The sequence below is a fragment of the Salmo salar genome, chromosome 28 (genome assembly GCF_965601325.2).
Source record: "Salmo salar chromosome 28, fSalSal1, whole genome shotgun sequence".
NCBI lineage: Eukaryota > Metazoa > Chordata > Actinopteri > Salmoniformes > Salmonidae > Salmo > Salmo salar.
The window spans coordinates 34,678,930-34,685,475 of NC_138318.1; the positions used below are offsets into that span (position 1 = coordinate 34,678,930).

General features: G+C 47.7%; 1 pseudogene; it reads right to left on the reverse strand.

Moving 5' to 3' along the window:
* Nucleotides 1-1,151: 1,151 nt before the first annotated feature.
* On the reverse strand, nt 1,152-6,166 carry LOC106589872 (G protein-coupled receptor 142-like; annotated as a pseudogene).
* Between the last annotated feature and the right edge of the window lie 380 nt (nt 6,167-6,546).

Here is a 6,546-nt window from a genome sequence, read left to right on the forward strand (position 1 = left end):
ACACCGTATGAACATAATCTCTCACTATCATTTAGCTTACGTTCCATCCCTGTACCTTGATATGATCAATGTGCAACTAGATGAAGGATTCACATGAAGTAGCATTCACATGAAAACGTCATCTCTTTTTCAGTGTCTCTGCTCTCTGTGTGCTAACCAAAGCACTTTGAGCAAGTACCTGCTGCAAAACGGACCGGAAAACCAAAAAATAAAACAATGTCCATATGTCTTTCTTTTTAAACAATAAAGCATGATATCTTGTTGCGTAATTATGACTAGCTACCGTATATGGTAAAACAGAAAAATGCTAGGCCAAGTGCTCATGATGTCACAAACCAAATGTTTCCCTAAGGAAAAATAAATAGTTGTGAGCCATTTAATTGGATTCTCGCTGGGACATCATAAAATCATAAATAACATGTTAATCAGTTACAAAAAAAACATGCTGCTTAGTTTTCAGTCCAAAAATAGTTCAGTTAAAGGCTCTTTGAGAATATTCAGCTCAGAGGGCGATTGTCAGCTGTCCACAGAACATGGTTGAAATACACTATGTCGTTCAGAAGGCAATAGTGCTTATGGGGAACCGTGGGATGGAGGGACGGGGTTGGTCTCAATTAGGGCTGGTCTAAGGGTCAAGGTCACATGGTTCGTGGGGTGGGCTGATGGAGGGATAGAGGGATGGGGTAAGGGGAGGGTTGGTTCTCAATGAGGGGAGGTCTCACGGTCAAGGTCACATGGTCCGTGGGATGGGGTGTTGGGGGAACCGTGAAGTGGGGTGTTTGGGGGGGATGAAGACAGATGGAAAAGGTGACGTAGGGAAGAGGGTACTGTGTTGGTCACAATTAGGAAGGACCCAGGGTCAAGGTCAAGGTTACATTGTCTGTGGGATGGAGGGATGGGGTGGACGAGTGGGTTGGAGGGATGGAGGGATGGGGGATGGAGGGATGGGGTGGACGAGTGGGTTGGAGGGATGGAGGGATGGGGGATGGAGGGATGGGGTGGACGAGTGGGTAGGAGGGATGGAGGGATGGGGGATGGAGGGATGGGGTGGACGAGTGGGTTGGAGGGATGGGGGATGGAGGGATGGGGTGGACGAGTGGGTTGTTCTCAAATAGGGGGTCTCGTCCCATAGTCAAGGGCCAAGGTCAGAGTCACACCTTTCGGAGTGGTGGGGGGGTGGGGTTGGTTGAGTCTCGGTACCAGCACTTGTTTGTCTCGTTAGACATCGAGGATGTGGAGGCATTGGCGGGGGGCATCCTGAGCAACAGAACATCCCTTTACGGCCACTCCGAGTGGCTTACTGACAAAACATTAGAGAAAGAAGTTGACTACAGTGTTGCGCATGACCAGCATATTAACAGGTTGGTGGCCAGGTGGACCCCGCCTGTCCTAGTGGACCGAGGACACGTACAGTATAGATGATAGATGACCACTAGAGTCCTGGGGTCCCAGAGGATGGCGAACATGGAGTTGATGGCGAGCAGCATGGCGGGGCTCTTACCCAGGCGCCATAGCCATGCCAACTGAGGCCCACCGCCACCACACTCCTCCTGGCACGGGGCCTGTCTCTGCCGCGCTCCCAGCCGGCGGAGGATCAGCAAGTTCAGAACCAGGAAGATGCTACACGGCAGGAAGTATATTTTAGTCACGTGTGTCCATTTGAGGGCGGAGTCAAGGGAGGTGGGCGGTAACATGTCAGACCACCAGAAGAACGACACGCTCGACAACAGCGCCAGGAATAAGACGATGGCGATGATCCAGCGCACCGCAGCGCCGGGTAGCTAATCTGGCGGTGGAGGAGAGAGTGGCACTGCGCCACTTAGCAGTCCACGGTAAGAGGTACGGTGGCCCAGATGGAGGTATGGTTGCCAGTGAACTCTGCCACGCTGACCTAGTGCAGCAGGAGGGTGGGGACCTAGAAAATCAGTACAATACTTTATTGTCCATTCCTTAACCACTGGGCTGCCTACCTCCCAGTGGAACACGGCTGTTTCCAGCAGGAAGCCCACCAAGATGATGCAGTGCTGGGAGAGGATGTCAGAGCCGGTTAGAGCCAGCAGGTACATGTACAGAACTTTCTTACAGTCTGCCAGCTGGGATAGAGCCACCGGAGTCCGGATGTTAACTGAGAGAGAGAGAGAGAGGGGGGGGGTGAAGAGAGAGGCTGAGGGTAGAAAAAAACGAGGGGGAAGTGGGAGAGGGGAGAGAGAGAGAGAGAGAGAGAGAACATTTACTCAAACACCATTTGAAGTCCATAAAACTTGGCTTGTGGCTCTGTTACGGTAGATATTCTGTGGAGGGGGAGATATTTGTTCTCAGCAAGCAGACAGTCCTTCTAAGAGACCCATAACAGTGTGTGTGTTCAGTGTGAAATACAGGAGCTACATTGATGTGTATTTCCTTCAATATAAATAGCTCATTTATCCTCCAATGGATAATATCACTGTCACAGCCTTGTCAACAACAGGATATTCCCACTAAAGTCAATTGGAGCACATTGTGAGCACAGTCAGTCTCAGACCTCTCAATGCGCACTGGAGGAAATTAGTACACTGTGCTCTTGGTGTGTGTGTCTTGGTGTGGGTGTGTGTGTCTTGGGGTTGGTGTGTGTGTCTTGGTGTGGGTGTGTGTGTCTTGGTGTGGGTGTGTGTGTCTTGGTGTGTGTGTGTGTGTGTGTCTTGGTGTGTGTGTGTGTGTGTGTGTGTGTGTGTGTGTGTGTGTGTGTGTGTGTGTGTGTGTGTGTGTGTGTGTGTGTGTGTGTCTTGGGGTGGGTGTGTGTGTCTTGGTGTGGGTGTGTGTGTCTTGGGGTGGGTGTGTGTGTCTTGGGGTGGGTGTGTGTGTGTGTGTCTGTGTGTGTCCTTGGTTAATTCCAAAAGGTCATCTGGAGGATGCAGATGCAACGCAGCTCCTCCTCCACCCTCCCTCCAATCTGTAAATAGCCCACCCAACTACCTCATCCCCATATTATTACTTACCATCTTGCTATTTTGCACCCCAATATCTCTACTTGCACATCATCATCTGCACATCTATCACTCCAGTATTAATGCTAAATTGTAATTATTTCACCTCTATGGCCTAATTTTTGCCTTACCTCCCTACTCTTCTACATTTGCACACACTGTACATAGATTTTTCTATAGTGTTACTGACTGAACTTTTTTTATGCATCTCTGTGTTGTTGTTTTCGTCGCACTGCTTTGCTTTATCTTGGCCAGGTCGCAGTTGTAAATGAGAACTTGTTCTCAACTGGCCAACCTGGTTAAATAAATGTGAAATAAAAAATAAATAAAATATCCTGCCGGATCAATAGCAATCAACCATGACAACAATTATTTTATATATTATTTTATCTTTATTTAACTAGTTAGTTAAATTCTTATTTACAATGACAGCCTAGGAACAGTGGGTTAACTGCCTTGTTCTGGGGCAGAACGACAGATTTTTACCTTGTCAGCTCGGGGATTTGATCTTGCAACCTTCCGGTTACTAGTCCAACGCTCTAACCACTAGGCTACCTGCCGCCCCAATGCTAACATGATATTGGTGGACTGGTGGACTGGGGCGGTGTGTGTGTGTGTGTGTGTGTGTGTGTGTGTGTGTGTGTGTGTGTGTGTGTGTGTATATATATATATATACACACACTGCTCAAAAAAATAAAGGGAACACTTAAACAACACAATGTAACTCCAAGTCAATCACACTTCTGTGAAATCAAACTGTCCACTTAGGAAGCAACACTGATTGACAATAAATTTCACATGCTGTTGTGCAAATGGAATAGACAACAGGTGGAAATTATAGGCAATTAGCAAGACACCCCCAATAAAGGAGTGGTTCTGCAGGTGGGGACCACAGACCACTTCTCAGTTCCTATGCTTCCTGGCTGATGTTTTGGTCACTTTTGAATGCTGGCGGTGCTTTCACTCTAGTGGTAGCATGAGACGGAGTCTACAACCCACACAAGTGGCTCAGGTAGTGCAGCTCATCCAGGATGGCACATCAATGCGAGCTGTGGCAAGAAGGTTTGCTGTGTCTGTCAGCGTAGTGTCCAGAGCATGGAGGCGCTACCAGGAGACAGGCCAGTACATCAGGAGACGTGGAGGAGGCCGTAAGAGGGCAACAACCCAGCAGCAGGACCGCTACCTCCGCCTTTGTGCAAGGAGGAGCAGGAGGAGCACTGCCAGAGCCCTGCAAAATGACCTCCAGCAGGCCACAAATGTGCATGTGTCTGCTCAAACGGTCAGAAACAGACTCCATGAGGGTGGTATGAGGGCCCGGCGTCCACAGGTGGGGGTTGTGCTTACAGCCCAACACTGTGCAGGACGTTTTGCATTTGCCAGAGAACACCAAGATTGGCAAATTCGCCACTGGCGCCCTGTGCTCTTCACAGATGAAAGCAGGTTCACACTGAGCACGTGACAGACGTGACAGAGTCTGGAGACGCCGTGGAGAACGTTCTGCTGCCTGCAGCATCCTCCAGCATGACCGGTTTGGCGGTGGGTCAGTCATGGTGTGGGGTGGCATTTCTTTGGGGGGCCGCACAGCCCTCCATGTGCTCGCCAGAGGTTTGCCTGACTGCCATTAGGTACCGAGATGAGATCCTCAGACCCCTTGTGAGACCATATGCTGGTGCGGTTGGCCCTGGGTTTCTCCTAATGCAAGACAATGCTAGACCTCATGTGGCTGGAGTGTGTCAGCAGTTCCTGCAAGAGGAAGGCATTGATGCCATGGACTGGCCCGCCCGTTCCCCAGACCTGAATCCAATTGAGCACATCTGGGACATCATGTCTCGCTCCATCCACCAACGCCATGTTGCACCACAGACTGTCCAGGAGTTGGCGGATGCTTTAGTCCAGGTCTGGGAGGAGATCCCTCAGGAGACCATCCGCCACCTCATCAGGAGCATGCCCAGGCGTTGTAGGGAGGTCATACAGGCACGTGGAGGCCACACACACTACTGAGCCTCATTTTGACTTATTTTAAGGACATTACATCAAAGTTGGATCAGCCTGTAGTGTGGTTTTCCACTTTAATTTTGAGTGTGACTCCAAATCCAGACCTCCATGGGTTGATAAATTGGATTTCCATTGATTATTTTTGTGTGATTTTGTTGTCAGCACATTCAACTATGTAAAGAAAAAAGTATTTAATAAGATTATTTCATTCATTCAGATCTAGGATGTGTTATTTTAGTGTTCCCTTTATTTTTTGGAGCAGTATATATATATATATATATATATATATATATATATATATATATATATATATATATATATACACACACACATATATACAGTATATAGGGTGCTGGGATGTATTGACATTATTGACAGTATATTAATAGAATATGTAGTATATCTGTAGAATATTATATGTACAGTAATAGATAGGATAGGCCTTGACTAGAATATAGTATATACATATAAAATGAGTAAAACAGTATGTAAACATTATTAATGTGATCAGTATTCCATGACTATGTACATAGGGCAGCAGCCTATAAGGTGCAGGGTTGAGTAACTGGGTGGAGGCCGGCTAGTGACTAAAGTTCAGGGCAGGGTACTGGGCGGAGGTCGGCTAGTGGTGACTATTTAACAGTCTGTGTGTGTGTGTGTGTGTGTGTGTGTGTGTGTGTGTGTGTGTGTGTGTGTGTGTGCGCTCCACACAGAGGAGGGCGTTGCAGTAGATGACAGGGGAAATCTAGACCTCTGCAGCGCTTCACCTCCTGGTTTCAGGCCCTGCTCTGAAGGGTTGGTCTCTGTGATATTGGGCCAGTCAAACAAGACCTTGTTGCTTCTCCTGAAAGGGAGCTAACTATTTTGAGAGAGGAGGACCATGGTCAGAATACTGCAAAAATATATCTGATTTGACTGAAACGTCACTAGTTTTATCAGTTAGTCAGTGAACTGTATAGTAAGGAGAGACTGTTTAGCCATTGTATAGTTTCTTAATTTAAGCTAGCACCTCTACTGCAGTTTGAGCACAAATCCATTTTTCATTCTGTCACTTACAATTTTAAAGATAGAATGATCAAACTATTAAAAAGTGTAAATTAAACTGTATGCTAGGAACTGTCAAACTGCTGCTATGGAATGAAAGTCCTGCTACATTACTACCTTACATTGAACCACAGCCAGATGGCTGCTACATTACCACTCCACATTGAACCACAGCCAGGTGGCTGCTACATTACCACTCCACATTGAACCACAGCCAGGTGGCTGCTACATTACCACTCCACATTGAACCACAGCCAGATGGCTGCTACATTACTACTCCACATTGAACCACAGCCAGGTGGCTGCTACATTACTACTCCACATTGAACCACAGCCAGGTGGCTGCTACATTACCACTCCACATTGAACCACAGCCAGGTGGCTGCTACATTACTACTCCACATTGAACCACAGCCAGGTGGCTGCTACATTACCACTCCACATTGAACCACAGCCAGGTGGCTGCTACATTACCACTCCACATTGAACCACAGCCAGGTGGCTGCTACATTACCACTCCACATTGACCCACAGCCAGGTGTCT